Source organism: Eleutherodactylus coqui, chromosome 7 (genome assembly GCF_035609145.1).
Source record: "Eleutherodactylus coqui strain aEleCoq1 chromosome 7, aEleCoq1.hap1, whole genome shotgun sequence".
NCBI lineage: Eukaryota > Metazoa > Chordata > Amphibia > Anura > Eleutherodactylidae > Eleutherodactylus > Eleutherodactylus coqui.
In genome coordinates, this window is record NC_089843.1 from 219,064,927 (window position 1) to 219,089,643 (window position 24,717).

Below are 24,717 nucleotides of genomic sequence, written 5' to 3' on the forward strand. Positions count from 1 at the left end.
TTTCTCAACAGGCACAACAATGGCTCAATCGCACAAATAAAAGCGACTGCGGACAGCGGGCAGCCCTGCCGCACCCCAGAACATCCATTCACCTTTCTCCCCACACACCCATTCACCAACACTCTGCTATACATTCCATTATACAAACTCTGAACTCTCCACACAAAATCACTCGGGAAACCCATTCGTAACAACACTCTAAACAAAAAACTATGAGACAATCTATCATACGCCTTTTCAAAATCTATCGATACAACATACACATTCTTCTCTCTACTCTTACAATCCCACAACACATCTCTCAACAACACCAGACTCTCTTGCACTCTTCTACCAGGCACCGCACAAAATTGCTCTTCACTCACCACACATTCAACCACATCTCTCATTCTGTTGGCCACTATCTTCGCATAAATCTTGTAATCACAATTAAGTAACGTGATGGGCCTCCAATTTTTCAAACTTTTCAAGCTTCCTTTTTTTGGTATTAACACAATCACCCCCCCACGCATACTCTCAGCCACTTCCACATTCTCCCACATATACTTACACACCGCACACACATCCACTCCCACCACCTTCCACAACAGACGATAGAATTCCACAGGCAACCCATCCTCACCAGGCGTCTTATTCACAGCCATTCCTTGTACCACTCTCTCCACCTCATCCATAGATATGTCTCTCATCACAGACGCTCTCTCTCCCTCTCCAAGCTTACTCTCTAGCACACTCAGCACCTCACTCTCCAAACTCTCATCCCTCTCTTTCACCGCATACAGATCCTCATAGAACGCAGCCACTTCCTCACTCACACCATCCCCACTCACCTCACATCCATCCTCTTTCATCACCACCTCTATTGTTGGTTTCTTTGCAAAGACTTTTTTAAAGAAAAACCTAGAGCATTTCTCTCCATACTCCATCTTCTCCAGTTTGGCCCTGTATATGATACTTCTGCCTTTTTCTGTCATGTACCTATTGATTTCTCTCCTCACACTCACCAACTCATCCTGCACATCCACACCATTCTCTCTCATTCTCTCCAAAAAGCTTAGACGTGTGTTTAGTTTTGTGTACTCCTCCCGCCTTCTTGCTGCCAGTTTATATCCCAAAGACTTGAAATATGCTTTAGTCTTCTTTTTTACCCAATCCCACCACTGCAGAATATTAGCAAACTTGTTTTTCCTCTCACACCACCTGCTATACAGACACTCATACTCCTTTCTCACATCCTCACTCTCCAGATGACTTATATTGAGTTTCCACAGCCCCCTCCCATGTACCCCTCTCACATTCACATCCACACCACACAGCAAACACTCATGATCCGAAAAAATAACTGGTTTTTGTTGGTAACTTAACGGTATAATATTTTCTGAAACAAAACAATAATCCAGTCGGGAATGAAGGCCCCCTCTATCGGCATGGTAAGTAAATAATTTAGGATTAACTTTACATAAAATCTGCATATCTTGCAACCTAAAATCAGAAATAATCTCGGACAAAACCTTCCCAGACAAATCAAAAGCCTTCTTGTCCAGGTCGCAGTTCACATCACCGACTATAATTACTGGCATTCTGCCCTGAATAAACAATTTAATTTTTTCAAATAAAAGTTTTCTTTCATTTTTGCTGCTGGGAGCATAAATATTTACCAACAAAAACTTAGTATTCTTATAAATCAAAACAGCCGACAGACACCTCCCCACCTCAATTACTGTATAGCTGTCTAGCTGCACCTCCCCCGACTTTAGCAATATGCCTACCCCATCATTTCTGTTGGTTTTACTGCCAGACCATATACATGTCCCACAAGGCCATTCATCAGGTTTTATGTCACCAGTGATGCCACATTCTTGTAGACAAAACACATCCGCGTTTTCTTGTTTGAGAAAACTCAGTATGGCCGTTCTCCTGGCCCTACTGGTAAACACCCGGACATTTTGTGAACATATAATGAATCCCATATTACATTTCATGCCATATACCTACTACCTAAATACATCAGGGTGAACACCCTATGCAACAGTTCACTTATAAGTCCTCACCACTATCAGTAGTGAGGATAAGGTCTTGCGCCACTTTTTCCAGCGGGTCGCCGGTTTCCATGGGTTTTTCTTTACTCCTCTCACACTTCCGTTTTTTTGCAGAGTCCCCCACCACTTTTGCGAACTCCTCGTCGCTTGAGCTTTCGAAGTCCCCACCACCCTCCCTCTTACACAGGGAAGTCTCTGGCGAGGAGAAACTTGCAATGTTCTCCGGGTCTGAGGGATGTACCGGGCTCTCCACCCCTTCGATTACTTCCTCCAGGTGTCTAATTATCTTAGACACCTGGGCCTCAGATACCTCAGCAGCCTCAGATGTTCCAGCAGCCTCTGGCTTTTGCACAATCTCAGGTAATTTAGCAACTACAGGTGTTTTAGCTGTTCTAGTCACTTTGGCTGTTTTAGACACCTTGGCAACCACCAGTGCTTTAGCAGTCCCGGACGCTCCAGCCTCCTCCGACGTTTTAGTAGGCACTTTTGCAGCCACTGCAGCCCAAGACAATTTTGCAGCCTCGATTTTTGAGGCCTCGGACCCTTTAACAGTCTCAGACACTTCTGGGGTCTCTACAACTCCAGCCACTTCAGTGACCTCTGCAACCCCAGCCTGTGCACCTTTAAGGTTTTCTACCTTCCTCTGTATGCCAGGGGATTTGCCAGCTCTCTCCTGTTCTGGCGCCTCTTGCCTCTCTCCTCCTGCTCTGGGCCTTATGCCCGCTGTGCAGTCTTTGTACATGTGGTCGCTGGAGCCACACAGGTCACACCGCTTTGGTTGCGGGCAGTTTCCGGCGTGGTGACCAGCTTCCTGACAATTTCTACATACTTGCCCTTTCATACATTCGGTTTTTACATGCCCGAACTCAAAGCAATTTCGGCAAAAAGTGGGTTGCCCCGGGTAAGTTAAATAGCCTCGGTTTCCTGCAACTGTAAAGTTGGCCGGTGGGTGCTTCACACCTCCAATGCTGTCGGCACTCTGTCTAAATCGGCAATAGAACTTGTACTTACAGTTGAATATGCCTAGGATGTTGGTCTGTTTGTCTCCTCCTCTCACCTGGTCGCAGTATCTCCTCAGGAAAACCTTAATTAGTTCAACCTCGGTAAAAGGGTTATAGACATGCACCAGAACTGATTTTTCATGGATGCCAAACAGTGGGGAAATCTTAACTCCATCCAACAAATCAAGGTCTTTGTTCTTTCTAAGCCATTCGTATACATTGAGGCAGATATATTCCTCCGTAAAAGTTACGTCGTACATACCCTGCCGTGGGAAGTCCTGCACGCTGTAGATAGCTGGTTTAGGAACCTTCATTTTCTCCAGGAGGATGTCTCTGACGATGAACACAACATTGTTTTTGTTGGAATCTCCTGGCGCAACTTCAAAGCGTATAGAATTTTTCATGCCAAACATTTTCGAAGGTAGGCTGTCGGTCCAAAACCACAGAAAGTAGGATGCTGCTCCAAGCAAAAAACTGGGCGCACCCAGATCGCTCCTCCGACACAGACCGAGCCTTACACTTGATCTGAGCCAAAAGGCCGAGAAGCGATAACCCGAAATAGGTTTCACCTGCAGCCCGGCCCGCCCAACTCCACTTCCAAGGCTTGAGGCAACAGGCTCAGCCGGCACTCTGGGCGCACCCACAATGCACCCAGGCAGCTGGGAGAGTTTTGCATAGCCCCGCCCCACGCCTTCTCAACCGCGCCCTCCCCCCCCTCAGTCCTTCCTCTTGCACCGTGCTCACGCATCCTAGGCTTGTAGAGCCTGCTGCTGCTGCTGCTGCAGGACTCGTCACCTCCCTACCCAGGATGGTTAAGCCGGCGATGACACTAGAAGCAAGCACTAGTTTGTCTCTGAAGGTGCGTCGGCCGGTCGGTTGGAGGGATCTCTTCGGCCGGCCGCATTTCCAGTGGGGACGGATGGAAACTTTTTACCTGAAATGAGGGAAATTGGCTTCGGCCCCATAGGGCTTTATTGCCTTTCCCTGGGCCGGCATTAGTAGACCCTAGTAAGGAGAATAATAGAACGGCATGGTCATCCGAAGAACTTAAAAACATACAGCAGCCCTTTTTTTCCCGTCATACATACATAACTACAGATTTTATATTTTTTTTACATATCTATATAGATATATATCTATATATCTATATATATCACACACACACACAGACACACACACACACAATCTTAAATCTATCTTTAATCTATATCTACAAAATCTATAATTCAGAAATAATCCATATCTATATTCTACGTAATTAATAAAGATAGATTAGATAGGATAGGATAGGATAGATAGACACATACATGCATACATACTGTATGCAAATGAGCCAGGTATTTGGAATGCTGATGATGTCACTCCCTTGTGATGTCATACATACATACATACTGTATGCAAATGAGCCAGGTGTTTGGAATGCTGATGATGTCACTCTCTTGTGATGTCATACAGACATACTGTATGCAAATGAGCCAGCTGTTTGGAATGCTGATGATGTCACTCCCTTGTGATGTCATGAGCCAGGTGTATGGCAGGCTGATGTCACTCCATTGTGATGTCATCAATTTAGAAGCATAAATACCGGGCTTGGCAGCGATTTTAGTCAGTCTCTGCTGCAGCTGGGAGACGGGAGATGGTCTTTATCTCTACCAAGAAGCTGCAGAACTACCGGTAACTGCAAAACTACCGGTAACTGCAAAACTACCGGCAACTGCAAAACTACCGGTAACTGCAAAACTACCGGTAACTGCAAAACTACCGGTAACTGCAAAACTACCGGCAACTGCAAAACTACCGGTAACTGCAAAACTACCGGTAACTGCAAAACTACCGGTAACTGCAAAACTACCTACCGGCAACTGCAGAACTACCTACCGGCAACTGCAGAACTACCTACCGGCAACTGCAGAACTACCTACCGGCAACTGCAGAACTACCGGTAACTGCATCATTTTTATTTTATTCAATATAGGTTTTATTGGTTTCATGGAGGGGGGGGGGGAAACTTTTGCCTTATCTCAAAGCAATGTAAAAATAACTTTGACAATGAAACTTAATAAATAAATTTCGAGTTGAACTATATCATGTTTGTCTGTGATATTTTATAAGGTCTACAAACAGGGGAAGGGGGGGGGGGGAGCGGTAAGGGAGGGTAGGTATCTATGACACGGGAGAAAGAGAAAATAAAACAAAAAGGGGGGAGGGGGGCGGGCTCCGGGATTGTTGTTTCTCTTTACGATTGTGGTTTAAACGTGTTACTCACATGTCCCTGTCTGTAACCACCTAGTAAATAGGGGTGAGCTCCGGGCATCTATCCATATCGTCCAGGTGTGATACAATTTATCATAGCCTGACGGCTCATCTCGAAGCCTCATTCTCTCCCTACGCTCTATTTCGTGGATCAGTTATTTCTAGCGGAGTGCATTTTTAATGCAGCACACAAGGGGGAGACAGCGGCCTACCAAAATCTAGTTGGCTGCTGCTGTGGCTTTCTTTTTTTTAAAAAAAGGTAGGTTCCGTTCTTCCACGGTGAGGAATAGGCAGGGAGGTTCCGTTTTTGCCAGCTGGGGAATGCTTATAGGCAAGGCCTTATCCCTGCTGGTGCATGTAACGTCAGACCACGTTTCAGACATGCAGCTGCGGCAGCGGCAGCAGCAGCATTCATTCAGTCAGTCAGTGGCTCACAAACGAGATCCGTGCAAGTTTACATTAAACAGACACATTTCTTTCTTTACTGTATTGACTGCGGTCTTTAGCGAGCGGTTGAACTGTTTCTGTGTCCATGCATTGAATAAAGCAATACATCCTTTTAAAGTAGACGTCCGTTCGTTGGAGTTCTTTGCTCCCCGGGTGTTGCTCCATCTGTAAGCGTTGGCCTGGATCATCCCACGTGGAGCGTGTATCTCAGCCCGCGTGGAGCGCTGCAGTTTTTCGACTACCAGCGACTGCAGGTCACTCACACAGGCTGGTTGGAATGGCCTAGCATTATCCTGATCCGGAGGTGTAACTTGAAGCTGCGGGGCCCCAGTACAAAGTCTGGGACTGGGCCCCCAAACTATAAAGCTTCATTGATAGCATTGGTTTACAATGTGGGGAAGAGAGACTTTATGGGCCCCCTAGGGCTCCGGGCCCCAGGTACGACCGCACCCCCAGCACATACACCCATGACCCGAATACGTGGAGCATACAGACGCAGGCTGCCAGGATACGCTGTGCCTGCCCGATGTTTCCAACTTGGCTATCAGCGCAGCGGTAGGTACGAACTATAGAGTGCGGCTGGCATATGAACTGGTGTGTGTTGTTTTGCTTCCAGTTGTACCTGTGCTGTGCACACTCTGGCAGACGCAGCTGCTCAGTGGATACAATGTTGCGAGCTCCACGGCAGCAGACGGGCTGAGTGTCAATCAAAGTGCTCGTTTGTTAGCAGCAGAAGCAGCCACAGCTGCGCTGCACCTCTTGCTCGTCAGTGTTGTTTTTCTGCTTTTGGAAACTGCTGTAGGAAAGGGGGTGCACCGGTCCTGGAGGTACTGCAATACCAGGTCAATGCGCGGAGTGGACAGAGCAAGCTCTTTTTCCAGCTCCCTGTTCTAAAAATCCATTTAATATATGGTCCCCAGATAGGGGACGTATCAGATATTAAACTGATAAGAACAGATACTACACTTGATCTTAGCCAAAAGGCCGAGAAGCGATAACCCGAAATAGGTTTCACCTGCAGCCCGGCCCGCCCAACTCCACTTCCAAGGCTTGAGGCAACAGGCTCAGCCGGCACTCTGGGCGCACCCACAATGCACCCAGGCAGCTGGGAGAGTTTTGCATAGCCCCGCCCCACGCCTTCTCAACCGCGCCCTCCCCCCCCTCAGTCCTTCCTCTTGCACCGTGCTCACGCATCCTAGGCTTGTAGAGCCTGCTGCTGCTGCTGCTGCAGGACTCGTCACCTCCCTACCCAGGATGGTTAAGCCGGCGATGACACTAGAAGCAAGCACTAGTTTGTCTCTGAAGGTGCGTCGGCCGGTCGGTTGGAGGGATCTCTTCGGCCGGCCGCATTTCCAGTGGGGACGGATGGAAACTTTTTACCTGAAATGAGGGAAATTGGCTTCGGCCCCATAGGGCTTTATTGCCTTTCCCTGGGCCGGCATTAGTAGACCCTAGTAAGGAGAATAATAGAACGGCATGGTCATCCGAAGAACTTAAAAACATACAGCAGCCCTTTTTTTCCCGTCATACATACATAACTACAGATTTTATATTTTTTTTACATATCTATATAGATATATATCTATATATCTATATATATCACACACACACACAGACACACACACACACAATCTTAAATCTATCTTTAATCTATATCTACAAAATCTATAATTCAGAAATAATCCATATCTATATTCTACGTAATTAATAAAGATAGATTAGATAGGATAGGATAGGATAGATAGACACATACATGCATACATACTGTATGCAAATGAGCCAGGTATTTGGAATGCTGATGATGTCACTCCCTTGTGATGTCATACATACATACATACTGTATGCAAATGAGCCAGGTGTTTGGAATGCTGATGATGTCACTCCCTTGTGATGTCATACAGACATACTGTATGCAAATGAGCCAGCTGTTTGGAATGCTGATGATGTCACTCCCTTGTGATGTCATGAGCCAGGTGTATGGCAGGCTGATGTCACTCCATTGTGATGTCATCAATTTAGAAGCATAAATACCGGGCTTGGCAGCGATTTTAGTCAGTCTCTGCTGCAGCTGGGAGACGGGAGATGGTCTTTATCTCTACCAAGAAGCTGCAGAACTACCGGTAACTGCAAAACTACCGGTAACTGCAAAACTACCGGCAACTGCAAAACTACCGGTAACTGCAAAACTACCGGTAACTGCAAAACTACCGGTAACTGCAAAACTACCGGCAACTGCAAAACTACCGGTAACTGCAAAACTACCGGTAACTGCAAAACTACCGGTAACTGCAAAACTACCTACCGGCAACTGCAGAACTACCTACCGGCAACTGCAGAACTACCTACCGGCAACTGCAGAACTACCTACCGGCAACTGCAGAACTACCGGTAACTGCATCATTTTTATTTTATTCAATATAGGTTTTATTGGTTTCATGGAGGGGGGGGGGGAAACTTTTGCCTTATCTCAAAGCAATGTAAAAATAACTTTGACAATGAAACTTAATAAATAAATTTCGAGTTGAACTATATCATGTTTGTCTGTGATATTTTATAAGGTCTACAAACAGGGGAAGGGGGGGGGGGGGAGCGGTAAGGGAGGGTAGGTATCTATGACACGGGAGAAAGAGAAAATAAAACAAAAAGGGGGGAGGGGGGCGGGCTCCGGGATTGTTGTTTCTCTTTACGATTGTGGTTTAAACGTGTTACTCACATGTCCCTGTCTGTAACCACCTAGTAAATAGGGGTGAGCTCCGGGCATCTATCCATATCGTCCAGGTGTGATACAATTTATCATAGCCTGACGGCTCATCTCGAAGCCTCATTCTCTCCCTACGCTCTATTTCGTGGATCAGTTATTTCTAGCGGAGTGCATTTTTAATGCAGCACACAAGGGGGAGACAGCGGCCTACCAAAATCTAGTTGGCTGCTGCTGTGGCTTTCTTTTTTTTAAAAAAAAGGTAGGTTCCGTTCTTCCACGGTGAGGAATAGGCAGGGAGGTTCCGTTTTTGCCAGCTGGGGAATGCTTATAGGCAAGGCCTTATCCCTGCTGGTGCATGTAACGTCAGACCACGTTTCAGACATGCAGCTGCGGCAGCGGCAGCAGCAGCATTCATTCAGTCAGTCAGTGGCTCACAAACGAGATCCGTGCAAGTTTACATTAAACAGACACATTTCTTTCTTTACTGTATTGACTGCGGTCTTTAGCGAGCGGTTGAACTGTTTCTGTGTCCATGCATTGAATAAAGCAATACATCCTTTTAAAGTAGACGTCCGTCCGTTGGAGTTCTTTGCTCCCCGGGTGTTGCTCCATCTGTAAGCGTTGGCCTGGATCATCCCACGTGGAGCGTGTATCTCAGCCCGCGTGGAGCGCTGCAGTTTTTCGACTACCAGCGACTGCAGGTCACTCACACAGGCTGGTTGGAATGGCCTAGCATTATCCTGATCCGGAGGTGTAACTTGAAGCTGCGGGGCCCCAGTACAAAGTCTGGGACTGGGCCCCCAAACTATAAAGCTTCATTGATAGCATTGGTTTACAATGTGGGGAAGAGAGACTTTATGGGCCCCCTAGGGCTCCGGGCCCCAGGTACGACCGCACCCCCAGCACATACACCCATGACCCGAATACGTGGAGCATACAGACGCAGGCTGCCAGGATACGCTGTGCCTGCCCGATGTTTCCAACTTGGCTATCAGCGCAGCGGTAGGTACGAACTATAGAGTGCGGCTGGCATATGAACTGGTGTGTGTTGTTTTGCTTCCAGTTGTACCTGTGCTGTGCACACTCTGGCAGACGCAGCTGCTCAGTGGATACAATGTTGCGAGCTCCACGGCAGCAGACGGGCTGAGTGTCAATCAAAGTGCTCGTTTGTTAGCAGCAGAAGCAGCCACAGCTGCGCTGCACCTCTTGCTCGTCAGTGTTGTTTTTCTGCTTTTGGAAACTGCTGTAGGAAAGGGGGTGCACCGGTCCTGGAGGTACTGCAATACCAGGTCAATGCGCGGAGTGGACAGAGCAAGCTCTTTTTCCAGCTCCCTGTTCTAAAAATCCATTTAATATATGGTCCCCAGATAGGGGACGTATCAGATATTAAACTGATAAGAACAGATACTACACTTGATCTTAGCCAAAAGGCCGAGAAGCGATAACCCGAAATAGGTTTCACCTGCAGCCCGGCCCGCCCAACTCCACTTCCAAGGCTTGAGGCAACAGGCTCAGCCGGCACTCTGGGCGCACCCACAATGCACCCAGGCAGCTGGGAGAGTTTTGCATAGCCCCGCCCCACGCCTTCTCAACCGCGCCCTCCCCCCCCTCAGTCCTTCCTCTTGCACCGTGCTCACGCATCCTAGGCTTGTAGAGCCTGCTGCTGCTGCTGCTGCAGGACTCGTCACCTCCCTACCCAGGATGGTTAAGCCGGCGATGACACTAGAAGCAAGCACTAGTTTGTCTCTGAAGGTGCGTCGGCCGGTCGGTTGGAGGGATCTCTTCGGCCGGCCGCATTTCCAGTGGGGACGGATGGAAACTTTTTACCTGAAATGAGGGAAATTGGCTTCGGCCCCATAGGGCTTTATTGCCTTTCCCTGGGCCGGCATTAGTAGACCCTAGTAAGGAGAATAATAGAACGGCATGGTCATCCGAAGAACTTAAAAACATACAGCAGCCCTTTTTTTCCCGTCATACATACATAACTACAGATTTTATATTTTTTTTACATATCTATATAGATATATATCTATATATCTATATATATCACACACACACACAGACACACACACACACAATCTTAAATCTATCTTTAATCTATATCTACAAAATCTATAATTCAGAAATAATCCATATCTATATTCTACGTAATTAATAAAGATAGATTAGATAGGATAGGATAGGATAGATAGACACATACATGCATACATACTGTATGCAAATGAGCCAGGTATTTGGAATGCTGATGATGTCACTCCCTTGTGATGTCATACATACATACATACTGTATGCAAATGAGCCAGGTGTTTGGAATGCTGATGATGTCACTCCCTTGTGATGTCATACAGACATACTGTATGCAAATGAGCCAGCTGTTTGGAATGCTGATGATGTCACTCCCTTGTGATGTCATGAGCCAGGTGTATGGCAGGCTGATGTCACTCCATTGTGATGTCATCAATTTAGAAGCATAAATACCGGGCTTGGCAGCGATTTTAGTCAGTCTCTGCTGCAGCTGGGAGACGGGAGATGGTCTTTATCTCTACCAAGAAGCTGCAGAACTACCGGTAACTGCAAAACTACCGGTAACTGCAAAACTACCGGCAACTGCAAAACTACCGGTAACTGCAAAACTACCGGTAACTGCAAAACTACCGGTAACTGCAAAACTACCGGCAACTGCAAAACTACCGGTAACTGCAAAACTACCGGTAACTGCAAAACTACCGGTAACTGCAAAACTACCTACCGGCAACTGCAGAACTACCTACCGGCAACTGCAGAACTACCTACCGGCAACTGCAGAACTACCTACCGGCAACTGCAGAACTACCGGTAACTGCATCATTTTTATTTTATTCAATATAGGTTTTATTGGTTTCATGGAGGGGGGGGGGGAAACTTTTGCCTTATCTCAAAGCAATGTAAAAATAACTTTGACAATGAAACTTAATAAATAAATTTCGAGTTGAACTATATCATGTTTGTCTGTGATATTTTATAAGGTCTACAAACAGGGGAAGGGGGGGGGGGGGAGCGGTAAGGGAGGGTAGGTATCTATGACACGGGAGAAAGAGAAAATAAAACAAAAAGGGGGGAGGGGGGCGGGCTCCGGGATTGTTGTTTCTCTTTACGATTGTGGTTTAAACGTGTTACTCACATGTCCCTGTCTGTAACCACCTAGTAAATAGGGGTGAGCTCCGGGCATCTATCCATATCGTCCAGGTGTGATACAATTTATCATAGCCTGACGGCTCATCTCGAAGCCTCATTCTCTCCCTACGCTCTATTTCGTGGATCAGTTATTTCTAGCGGAGTGCATTTTTAATGCAGCACACAAGGGGGAGACAGCGGCCTACCAAAATCTAGTTGGCTGCTGCTGTGGCTTTCTTTTTTTTAAAAAAAAGGTAGGTTCCGTTCTTCCACGGTGAGGAATAGGCAGGGAGGTTCCGTTTTTGCCAGCTGGGGAATGCTTATAGGCAAGGCCTTATCCCTGCTGGTGCATGTAACGTCAGACCACGTTTCAGACATGCAGCTGCGGCAGCGGCAGCAGCAGCATTCATTCAGTCAGTCAGTGGCTCACAAACGAGATCCGTGCAAGTTTACATTAAACAGACACATTTCTTTCTTTACTGTATTGACTGCGGTCTTTAGCGAGCGGTTGAACTGTTTCTGTGTCCATGCATTGAATAAAGCAATACATCCTTTTAAAGTAGACGTCCGTTCGTTGGAGTTCTTTGCTCCCCGGGTGTTGCTCCATCTGTAAGCGTTGGCCTGGATCATCCCACGTGGAGCGTGTATCTCAGCCCGCGTGGAGCGCTGCAGTTTTTCGACTACCAGCGACTGCAGGTCACTCACACAGGCTGGTTGGAATGGCCTAGCATTATCCTGATCCGGAGGTGTAACTTGAAGCTGCGGGGCCCCAGTACAAAGTCTGGGACTGGGCCCCCAAACTATAAAGCTTCATTGATAGCATTGGTTTACAATGTGGGGAAGAGAGACTTTATGGGCCCCCTAGGGCTCCGGGCCCCAGGTACGACCGCACCCCCAGCACATACACCCATGACCCGAATACGTGGAGCATACAGACGCAGGCTGCCAGGATACGCTGTGCCTGCCCGATGTTTCCAACTTGGCTATCAGCGCAGCGGTAGGTACGAACTATAGAGTGCGGCTGGCATATGAACTGGTGTGTGTTGTTTTGCTTCCAGTTGTACCTGTGCTGTGCACACTCTGGCAGACGCAGCTGCTCAGTGGATACAATGTTGCGAGCTCCACGGCAGCAGACGGGCTGAGTGTCAATCAAAGTGCTCGTTTGTTAGCAGCAGAAGCAGCCACAGCTGCGCTGCACCTCTTGCTCGTCAGTGTTGTTTTTCTGCTTTTGGAAACTGCTGTAGGAAAGGGGGTGCACCGGTCCTGGAGGTACTGCAATACCAGGTCAATGCGCGGAGTGGACAGAGCAAGCTCTTTTTCCAGCTCCCTGTTCTAAAAATCCATTTAATATATGGTCCCCAGATAGGGGACGTATCAGATATTAAACTGATAAGAACAGATACTACACTTGATCTTAGCCAAAAGGCCGAGAAGCGATAACCCGAAATAGGTTTCACCTGCAGCCCGGCCCGCCCAACTCCACTTCCAAGGCTTGAGGCAACAGGCTCAGCCGGCACTCTGGGCGCACCCACAATGCACCCAGGCAGCTGGGAGAGTTTTGCATAGCCCCGCCCCACGCCTTCTCAACCGCGCCCTCCCCCCCCTCAGTCCTTCCTCTTGCACCGTGCTCACGCATCCTAGGCTTGTAGAGCCTGCTGCTGCTGCTGCTGCAGGACTCGTCACCTCCCTACCCAGGATGGTTAAGCCGGCGATGACACTAGAAGCAAGCACTAGTTTGTCTCTGAAGGTGCGTCGGCCGGTCGGTTGGAGGGATCTCTTCGGCCGGCCGCATTTCCAGTGGGGACGGATGGAAACTTTTTACCTGAAATGAGGGAAATTGGCTTCGGCCCCATAGGGCTTTATTGCCTTTCCCTGGGCCGGCATTAGTAGACCCTAGTAAGGAGAATAATAGAACGGCATGGTCATCCGAAGAACTTAAAAACATACAGCAGCCCTTTTTTTCCCGTCATACATACATAACTACAGATTTTATATTTTTTTTACATATCTATATAGATATATATCTATATATCTATATATATCACACACACACACAGACACACACACACACAATCTTAAATCTATCTTTAATCTATATCTACAAAATCTATAATTCAGAAATAATCCATATCTATATTCTACGTAATTAATAAAGATAGATTAGATAGGATAGGATAGGATAGATAGACACATACATGCATACATACTGTATGCAAATGAGCCAGGTATTTGGAATGCTGATGATGTCACTCCCTTGTGATGTCATACATACATACATACTGTATGCAAATGAGCCAGGTGTTTGGAATGCTGATGATGTCACTCCCTTGTGATGTCATACAGACATACTGTATGCAAATGAGCCAGCTGTTTGGAATGCTGATGATGTCACTCCCTTGTGATGTCATGAGCCAGGTGTATGGCAGGCTGATGTCACTCCATTGTGATGTCATCAATTTAGAAGCATAAATACCGGGCTTGGCAGCGATTTTAGTCAGTCTCTGCTGCAGCTGGGAGACGGGAGATGGTCTTTATCTCTACCAAGAAGCTGCAGAACTACCGGTAACTGCAAAACTACCGGTAACTGCAAAACTACCGGCAACTGCAAAACTACCGGTAACTGCAAAACTACCGGTAACTGCAAAACTACCGGTAACTGCAAAACTACCGGCAACTGCAAAACTACCGGTAACTGCAAAACTACCGGTAACTGCAAAACTACCGGTAACTGCAAAACTACCTACCGGCAACTGCAGAACTACCTACCGGCAACTGCAGAACTACCTACCGGCAACTGCAGAACTACCTACCGGCAACTGCAGAACTACCGGTAACTGCATCATTTTTATTTTATTCAATATAGGTTTTATTGGTTTCATGGAGGGGGGGGGGGAAACTTTTGCCTTATCTCAAAGCAATGTAAAAATAACTTTGACAATGAAACTTAATAAATAAATTTCGAGTTGAACTATATCATGTTTGTCTGTGATATTTTATAAGGTCTACAAACAGGGGAAGGGGGGGGGGGGGAGCGGTAAGGGAGGGTAGGTATCTATGACACGGGAGAAAGAGAAAATAAAACAAAAAGGGGGGAGGGGGGCGGGCTCCGGGATTGTTGTTTCTCTTTACGATTGTGGTTTAAACGTGTTACTCACATGTCCCTGTCTGTAACCACCTAGTAAATAGGGGTGAGCTCCGGGCATCTATCCATATCGTCCAGGTGTGATACAATTTATCATAGCCTGACGGCTCATCTCGAAGCCTCATTCTCTCCCTACGCTCTATTTCGTGGATCAGTTATTTCTAGCGGAGTGCATTTTTAATGCAGCACACAAGGGGGAGACAGCGGCCTACCAAAATCTAGTTGGCTGCTGCTGTGGCTTTCTTTTTTTTAAAAAAAAGGTAGGTTCCGTTCTTCCACGGTGAGGAATAGGCAGGGAGGTTCCGTTTTTGCCAGCTGGGGAATGCTTATAGGCAAGGCCTTATCCCTGCTGGTGCATGTAACGTCAGACCACGTTTCAGACATGCAGCTGCGGCAGCGGCAGCAGCAGCATTCATTCAGTCAGTCAGTGGCTCACAAACGAGATCCGTGCAAGTTTACATTAAACAGACACATTTCTTTCTTTACTGTATTGACTGCGGTCTTTAGCGAGCGGTTGAACTGTTTCTGTGTCCATGCATTGAATAAAGCAATACATCCTTTTAAAGTAGACGTCCGTTCGTTGGAGTTCTTTGCTCCCCGGGTGTTGCTCCATCTGTAAGCGTTGGCCTGGATCATCCCACGTGGAGCGTGTATCTCAGCCCGCGTGGAGCGCTGCAGTTTTTCGACTACCAGCGACTGCAGGTCACTCACACAGGCTGGTTGGAATGGCCTAGCATTATCCTGATCCGGAGGTGTAACTTGAAGCTGCGGGGCCCCAGTACAAAGTCTGGGACTGGGCCCCCAAACTATAAAGCTTCATTGATAGCATTGGTTTACAATGTGGGGAAGAGAGACTTTATGGGCCCCCTAGGGCTCCGGGCCCCAGGTACGACCGCACCCCCAGCACATACACCCATGACCCGAATACGTGGAGCATACAGACGCAGGCTGCCAGGATACGCTGTGCCTGCCCGATGTTTCCAACTTGGCTATCAGCGCAGCGGTAGGTACGAACTATAGAGTGCGGCTGGCATATGAACTGGTGTGTGTTGTTTTGCTTCCAGTTGTACCTGTGCTGTGCACACTCTGGCAGACGCAGCTGCTCAGTGGATACAATGTTGCGAGCTCCACGGCAGCAGACGGGCTGAGTGTCAATCAAAGTGCTCGTTTGTTAGCAGCAGAAGCAGCCACAGCTGCGCTGCACCTCTTGCTCGTCAGTGTTGTTTTTCTGCTTTTGGAAACTGCTGTAGGAAAGGGGGTGCACCGGTCCTGGAGGTACTGCAATACCAGGTCAATGCGCGGAGTGGACAGAGCAAGCTCTTTTTCCAGCTCCCTGTTCTAAAAATCCATTTAATATATGGTCCCCAGATAGGGGACGTATCAGATATTAAACTGATAAGAACAGATACTACACTTGATCTTAGCCAAAAGGCCGAGAAGCGATAACCCGAAATAGGTTTCACCTGCAGCCCGGCCCGCCCAACTCCACTTCCAAGGCTTGAGGCAACAGGCTCAGCCGGCACTCTGGGCGCACCCACAATGCACCCAGGCAGCTGGGAGAGTTTTGCATAGCCCCGCCCCACGCCTTCTCAACCGCGCCCTCCCCCCCCTCAGTCCTTCCTCTTGCACCGTGCTCACGCATCCTAGGCTTGTAGAGCCTGCTGCTGCTGCTGCTGCAGGACTCGTCAGCTCCCTACCCAGGATGGTTAAGCCGGCGATGACACTAGAAGCAAGCACTAGTTTGTCTCTGAAGGTGCGTCGGCCGGTCGGTTGGAGGGATCTCTTCGGCCGGCCGCATTTCCAGTGGGGACGGATGGAAACTTTTTACCTGAAATGAGGGAAATTGGCTTCGGCCCCATAGGGCTTTATTGCCTTTCCCTGGGCCGGCATTAGTAGACCCTAGTAAGGAGAATAATAGAACGGCATGGTCATCCGAAGAACTTAAAAACATACAGCAGCCCTTTTTTTCCCGTCATACATACATAACTACAGATTTTATATTTTTTTTACATATCTATATAGATATATATCTATATATCTATATATATCACACACACACACAGACACACACACACACAATCTTAAATCTATCTTTAATCTATATCTACAAAATCTATAATTCAGAAATAATCCATATCTATATTCTACGTAATTAATAAAGATAGATTAGATAGGATAGGATAGGATAGATAGACACATACATGCATACATACTGTATGCAAATGAGCCAGGTATTTGGAATGCTGATGATGTCACTCCCTTGTGATGTCATACATACATACATACTGTATGCAAATGAGCCAGGTGTTTGGAATGCTGATGATGTCACTCCCTTGTGATGTCATACAGACATACTGTATGCAAATGAGCCAGCTGTTTGGAATGCTGATGATGTCACTCCCTTGTGATGTCATGAGCCAGGTGTATGGCAGGCTGATGTCACTCCATTGTGATGTCATCAATTTAGAAGCATAAATACCGGGCTTGGCAGCGATTTTAGTCAGTCTCTGCTGCAGCTGGGAGACGGGAGATGGTCTTTATCTCTACCAAGAAGCTGCAGAACTACCGGTAACTGCAAAACTACCGGTAACTGCAAAACTACCGGCAACTGCAAAACTACCGGTAACTGCAAAACTACCGGTAACTGCAAAACTACCGGTAACTGCAAAACTACCGGCAACTGCAAAACTACCGGTAACTGCAAAACTACCGGTAACTGCAAAACTACCGGTAACTGCAAAACTACCTACCGGCAACTGCAGAACTACCTACCGGCAACTGCAGAACTACCTACCGGCAACTGCAGAACTACCTACCGGCAACTGCAGAACTACCGGTAACTGCATCATTTTTATTTTATTCAATATAGGTTTTATTGGTTTCATGGAGGGGGGGGGGGAAACTTTTGCCTTATCTCAAAGCAATGTAAAAATAACTTTGACAATGAAACTTAATAAATAAATTTCGAGTTGAACTATATCATGTTTGTCTGTGATATTTTATAAGGTCTACAAACAGGGGAAGGGGGGGGGGGGGAGCGGTAAGGGAGGGTAGGTATCTATGACACGGGAGAAAGAGAAAATAAAACAAAAAGGGGGGAGGGGGGCGGGCTCCGGGATTGTTGTTTCTCTTTACGATTGTGGTTTAAACGTGTTACTCACATGTCCCTGTCTGTAACCACCTAGTAAATAGGGGTGAGCTCCGGGCATCTATCCATATCGTCCAGGTGTGATACAATTTATCATAGCCTGACGGCTCATCTCGAAGCCTCATTCTCTCCCTACGCTCTATTTCGTGGATCAGTTATTTCTAGCGGAGTGCATTTTTAATGCAGCACACAAGGGGGAGACAGCGGCCTACCAAAATCTAGTTGGCTGCTGCTGTGGCTTTCTTTTTTTTAAAAAAAAGGTAGGTTCCGTTCTTCCACGGTGAGGAATAGGCAGGGAGGTTCCGTTTTTGCCAGCTGGGGAATGCTTATAGGCAAGGCCTTATCCCTGCTGGTGCATGTAACGTCAGACCACGTTTCAGACATGCAGCTGCGGCAGCGGCAGCAGCAGCATTCATTCAGTCAGTCAGTGGCTCACAAACGAGATCCGTGCAAGTTTACATTAAACAGACACATTTCTTTCTTTACTGTATTGACTGCGGTCTTTAGCGAGCGGTTGAACTGTTTCTGTGTCCATGCATTGAATAAAGCAATACATCCTTTTAAAGTAGACGTCCGTTCGTTGGAGTTCTTTGCTCCCCGGGTGTTGCTCCATCTGTAAGCGTTGGCCTGGATCATCCCACGTGGAGCGTGTATCTCAGCCCGCGTGGAGCGCTGCAGTTTTTCGACTACCAGCGACTGCAGGTCACTCACACAGGCTGGTTGGAATGGCCTAGCATTATCCTGATCCGGAGGTGTAACTTGAAGCTGCGGGGCCCCAGTACAAAGTCTGGGACTGGGCCCCCAAACTATAAAGCTTCATTGATAGCATTGGTTTACAATGTGGGGAAGAGAGACTTTATGGGCCCCCTAGGGCTCCGGGCCCCAGGTACGACCGCACCCCCAGCACATACACCCATGACCCGAATACGTGGAGCATACAGACGCAGGCTGCCAGGATACGCTGTGCCTGCCCGATGTTTCCAACTTGGCTATCAGCGCAGCGGTAGGTACGAACTATAGAGTGCGGCTGGCATATGAACTGGTGTGTGTTGTTTTGCTTCCAGTTGTACCTGTGCTGTGCACACTCTGGCAGACGCAGCTGCTCAGTGGATACAATGTTGCGAGCTCCACGGCAGCAGACGGGCTGAGTGTCAATCAAAGTGCTCGTTTGTTAGCAGCAGAAGCAGCCACAGCTGCGCTGCACCTCTTGCTCGTCAGTGTTGTTTTTCTGCTTTTGGAAACTGCTGTAGGAAAGGGGGTGCACCGGTCCTGGAGGTACTGCAATACCAGGTCAATGCGCGGAGTGGACAGAGCAAGCTCTTTTTCCAGCTCCCTGTTCTAAAAATCCATTTAATATATGGTCCCCAGATAGGGGACGTATCAGATATTAAACTGATAAGAACAGATACTACACTTGATCTTAGCCAAAAGGCCGAGAAGCGATAACCCGAAATAGGTTTCACCTGCAGCCCGGCCCGCCCAACTCCACTTCCAAGGCTTGAGGCAACAGGCTCAGCCGGCACTCTGGGCGCACCCACAATGCACCCAGGCAGCTGGGAGAGTTTTGCATAGCCCCGCCCCACGCCTTCTCAACCGCGCCCTCCCCCCCCTCAGTCCTTCCTCTTGCACCGTGCTCACGCATCCTAGGCTTGTAGAGCCTGCTGCTGCTGCTGCTGCAGGACTCGTCACCTCCCTACCCAGGATGGTTAAGCCGGCGATGACACTAGAAGCAAGCACTAGTTTGTCTCTGAAGGTGCGTCGGCCGGTCGGTTGGAGGGATCTCTTCGGCCGGCCGCATTTCCAGTGGGGACGGATGGAAACTTTTTACCTGAAATGAGGGAAATTGGCTTCGGCCCCATAGGGCTTTATTGCCTTTCCCTGGGCCGGCATTAGTAGACCCTAGTAAGGAGAATAATAGAACGGCATGGTCATCCGAAGAACTTAAAAACATACAGCAGCCCTTTTTTTCCCGTCATACATACATAACTACAGATTTTATATTTTTTTTACATATCTATATAGATATATATCTATATATCTATATATATCACACACACACACAGACACACACACACACAATCTTAAATCTATCTTTAATCTATATCTACAAAATCTATAATTCAGAAATAATCCATATCTATATTCTACGTAATTAATAAAGATAGATTAGATAGGATAGGATAGGATAGATAGACACATACATGCATACATACTGTATGCAAATGAGCCAGGTATTTGGAATGCTGATGATGTCACTCCCTTGTGATGTCATACATACATACATACTGTATGCAAATGAGCCAGGTGTTTGGAATGCTGATGATGTCACTCCCTTGTGATGTCATACAGACATACTGTATGCAAATGAGCCAGCTGTTTGGAATGCTGATGATGTCACTCCCTTGTGATGTCATGAGCCAGGTGTATGGCAGGCTGATGTCACTCCATTGTGATGTCATCAATTTAGAAGCATAAATACCGGGCTTGGCAGCGATTTTAGTCAGTCTCTGCTGCAGCTGGGAGACGGGAGATGGTCTTTATCTCTACCAAGAAGCTGCAGAACTACCGGTAACTGCAAAACTACCGGTAACTGCAAAACTACCGGCAACTGCAAAACTACCGGTAACTGCAAAACTACCGGTAACTGCAAAACTACCGGTAACTGCAAAACTACCGGCAACTGCAAAACTACCGGTAACTGCAAAACTACCGGTAACTGCAAAACTACCGGTAACTGCAAAACTACCTACCGGCAACTGCAGAACTACCTACCGGCAACTGCAGAACTACCTACCGGCAACTGCAGAACTACCTACCGGCAACTGCAGAACTACCGGTAACTGCATCATTTTTATTTTATTCAATATAGGTTTTATTGGTTTCATGGAGGGGGGGGGGGAAACTTTTGCCTTATCTCAAAGCAATGTAAAAATAACTTTGACAATGAAACTTAATAAATAAATTTCGAGTTGAACTATATCATGTTTGTCTGTGATATTTTATAAGGTCTACAAACAGGGGAAGGGGGGGGGGGGGGAGCGGTAAGGGAGGGTAGGTATCTATGACACGGGAGAAAGAGAAAATAAAACAAAAAGGGGGGAGGGGGGCGGGCTCCGGGATTGTTGTTTCTCTTTACGATTGTGGTTTAAACGTGTTACTCACATGTCCCTGTCTGTAACCACCTAGTAAATAGGGGTGAGCTCCGGGCATCTATCCATATCGTCCAGGTGTGATACAATTTATCATAGCCTGACGGCTCATCTCGAAGCCTCATTCTCTCCCTACGCTCTATTTCGTGGATCAGTTATTTCTAGCGGAGTGCATTTTTAATGCAGCACACAAGGGGGAGACAGCGGCCTACCAAAATCTAGTTGGCTGCTGCTGTGGCTTTCTTTTTTTTAAAAAAAGGTAGGTTCCGTTCTTCCACGGTGAGGAATAGGCAGGGAGGTTCCGTTTTTGCCAGCTGGGGAATGCTTATAGGCAAGGCCTTATCCCTGCTGGTGCATGTAACGTCAGACCACGTTTCAGACATGCAGCTGCGGCAGCGGCAGCAGCAGCATTCATTCAGTCAGTCAGTGGCTCACAAACGAGATCCGTGCAAGTTTACATTAAACAGACACATTTCTTTCTTTACTGTATTGACTGCGGTCTTTAGCGAGCGGTTGAACTGTTTCTGTGTCCATGCATTGAATAAAGCAATACATCCTTTTAAAGTAGACGTCCGTTCGTTGGAGTTCTTTGCTCCCCGGGTGTTGCTCCATCTGTAAGCGTTGGCCTGGATCATCCCACGTGGAGCGTGTATCTCAGCCCGCGTGGAGCGCTGCAGTTTTTCGACTACCAGCGACTGCAGGTCACTCACACAGGCTGGTTGGAATGGCCTAGCATTATCCTGATCCGGAGGTGTAACTTGAAGCTGCGGGGCCCCAGTACAAAGTCTGGGACTGGGCCCCCAAACTATAAAGCTTCATTGATAGCATTGGTTTACAATGTGGGGAAGAGAGACTTTATGGGCCCCCTAGGGCTCCGGGCCCCAGGTACGACCGCACCCCCAGCACATACACCCATGACCCGAATACGTGGAGCATACAGACGCAGGCTGCCAGGATACGCTGTGCCTGCCCGATGTTTCCAACTTGGCTATCAGCGCAGCGGTAGGTACGAACTATAGAGTGCGGCTGGCATATGAACTGGTGTGTGTTGTTTTGCTTCCAGTTGTACCTGTGCTGTGCACACTCTGGCAGACGCAGCTGCTCAGTGGATACAATGTTGCGAGCTCCACGGCAGCAGACGGGCTGAGTGTCAATCAAAGTGCTCGTTTGTTAGCAGCAGAAGCAGCCACAGCTGCGCTGCACCTCTTGCTCGTCAGTGTTGTTTTTCTGCTTTTGGAAACTGCTGTAGGAAAGGGGGTGCACCGGTCCTGGAGGTACTGCAATACCAGGTCAATGCGCGGAGTGGACAGAGCAAGCTCTTTTTCCAGCTCCCTGTTCTAAAAATCCATTTAATATATGGTCCCCAGATAGGGGACGTATCAGATATTAAACTGATAAGAACAGATACTACACTTGATCTTAGCCAAAAGGCCGAGAAGCGATAACCCGAAATAGGTTTCACCTGCAGCCCGGCCCGCCCAACTCCACTTCCAAGGCTTGAGGCAACAGGCTCAGCCGGCACTCTGGGCGCACCCACAATGCACCCAGGCAGCTGGGAGAGTTTTGCATAGCCCCGCCCCACGCCTTCTCAACCGCGCCCTCCCCCCCCTCAGTCCTTCCTCTTGCACCGTGCTCACGCATCCTAGGCTTGTAGAGCCTGCTGCTGCTGCTGCTGCAGGACTCGTCACCTCCCTACCCAGGATGGTTAAGCCGGCGATGACACTAGAAGCAAGCACTAGTTTGTCTCTGAAGGTGCGTCGGCCGGTCGGTTGGAGGGATCTCTTCGGCCGGCCGCATTTCCAGTGGGGACGGATGGAAACTTTTTACCTGAAATGAGGGAAATTGGCTTCGGCCCCATAGGGCTTTATTGCCTTTCCCTGGGCCGGCATTAGTAGACCCTAGTAAGGAGAATAATAGAACGGCATGGTCATCCGAAGAACTTAAAAACATACAGCAGCCCTTTTTTTCCCGTCATACATACATAACTACAGATTTTATATTTTTTTTACATATCTATATAGATATATATCTATATATCTATATATATCACACACACACACAGACACACACACACACAATCTTAAATCTATCTTTAATCTATATCTACAAAATCTATAATTCAGAAATAATCCATATCTATATTCTACGTAATTAATAAAGATAGATTAGATAGGATAGGATAGGATAGATAGACACATACATGCATACATACTGTATGCAAATGAGCCAGGTATTTGGAATGCTGATGATGTCACTCCCTTGTGATGTCATACATACATACATACTGTATGCAAATGAGCCAGGTGTTTGGAATGCTGATGATGTCACTCCCTTGTGATGTCATACAGACATACTGTATGCAAATGAGCCAGCTGTTTGGAATGCTGATGATGTCACTCCCTTGTGATGTCATGAGCCAGGTGTATGGCAGGCTGATGTCACTCCATTGTGATGTCATCAATTTAGAAGCATAAATACCGGGCTTGGCAGCGATTTTAGTCAGTCTCTGCTGCAGCTGGGAGACGGGAGATGGTCTTTATCTCTACCAAGAAGCTGCAGAACTACCGGTAACTGCAAAACTACCGGTAACTGCAAAACTACCGGCAACTGCAAAACTACCGGTAACTGCAAAACTACCGGTAACTGCAAAACTACCGGTAACTGCAAAACTACCGGCAACTGCAAAACTACCGGTAACTGCAAAACTACCGGTAACTGCAAAACTACCGGTAACTGCAAAACTACCGGTAACTGCAAAACTACCGGTAACTGCAAAACTACCTACCGGCAACTGCAGAACTACCTACCGGCAACTGCAGAACTACCTACCGGCAACTGCAGAACTACCTACCGGCAACTGCAGAACTACCGGTAACTGCATCATTTTTATTTTATTCAATATAGGTTTTATTGGTTTCATGGAGGGGGGGGGGGAAACTTTTGCCTTATCTCAAAGCAATGTAAAAATAACTTTGACAATGAAACTTAATAAATAAATTTCGAGTTGAACTATATCATGTTTGTCTGTGATATTTTATAAGGTCTACAAACAGGGGAAGGGGGGGGGGGGAGCGGTAAGGGAGGGTAGGTATCTATGACACGGGAGAAAGAGAAAATAAAACAAAAAGGGGGGAGGGGGGCGGGCTCCGGGATTGTTGTTTCTCTTTACGATTGTGGTTTAAACGTGTTACTCACATGTCCCTGTCTGTAACCACCTAGTAAATAGGGGTGAGCTCCGGGCATCTATCCATATCGTCCAGGTGTGATACAATTTATCATAGCCTGACGGCTCATCTCGAAGCCTCATTCTCTCCCTACGCTCTATTTCGTGGATCAGTTATTTCTAGCGGAGTGCATTTTTAATGCAGCACACAAGGGGGAGACAGCGGCCTACCAAAATCTAGTTGGCTGCTGCTGTGGCTTTCTTTTTTTTAAAAAAAAGGTAGGTTCCGTTCTTCCACGGTGAGGAATAGGCAGGGAGGTTCCGTTTTTGCCAGCTGGGGAATGCTTATAGGCAAGGCCTTATCCCTGCTGGTGCATGTAACGTCAGACCACGTTTCAGACATGCAGCTGCGGCAGCGGCAGCAGCAGCATTCATTCAGTCAGTCAGTGGCTCACAAACGAGATCCGTGCAAGTTTACATTAAACAGACACATTTCTTTCTTTACTGTATTGACTGCGGTC

The 24,717-nt window shown here is 47.5% G+C and overlaps 6 non-coding genes across 6 annotated transcripts; all 6 read right to left on the reverse strand.

Moving 5' to 3' along the window:
* Window positions 1-6,545: 6,545 nt before the first annotated feature.
* LOC136573775 (U2 spliceosomal RNA) lies at window positions 6,546-6,736 on the reverse strand. The gene has a single exon (XR_010785994.1). It is a non-coding gene; the product is annotated as a U2 spliceosomal RNA (small nuclear RNA).
* Window positions 6,737-9,693: 2,957 nt separating this feature from the next.
* LOC136573776 (U2 spliceosomal RNA) lies at window positions 9,694-9,884 on the reverse strand. Its single transcript, XR_010785995.1, has one exon. It is a non-coding gene; the product is annotated as a U2 spliceosomal RNA (small nuclear RNA).
* Window positions 9,885-12,841: 2,957 nt separating this feature from the next.
* LOC136573777 (U2 spliceosomal RNA) lies at window positions 12,842-13,032 on the reverse strand. Its single transcript, XR_010785996.1, has one exon. It is a non-coding gene; the product is annotated as a U2 spliceosomal RNA (small nuclear RNA).
* A 2,957-nt stretch (window positions 13,033-15,989) lies between these two features.
* Window positions 15,990-16,180, reverse strand: LOC136573778 (U2 spliceosomal RNA). The gene has a single exon (XR_010785997.1). It is a non-coding gene; the product is annotated as a U2 spliceosomal RNA (small nuclear RNA).
* Window positions 16,181-19,137: 2,957 nt separating this feature from the next.
* LOC136573779 (U2 spliceosomal RNA) lies at window positions 19,138-19,328 on the reverse strand. The gene has a single exon (XR_010785998.1). It is a non-coding gene; the product is annotated as a U2 spliceosomal RNA (small nuclear RNA).
* Window positions 19,329-22,285: 2,957 nt separating this feature from the next.
* LOC136573780 (U2 spliceosomal RNA) lies at window positions 22,286-22,476 on the reverse strand. The gene has a single exon (XR_010785999.1). It is a non-coding gene; the product is annotated as a U2 spliceosomal RNA (small nuclear RNA).
* Between the last annotated feature and the right edge of the window lie 2,241 nt (window positions 22,477-24,717).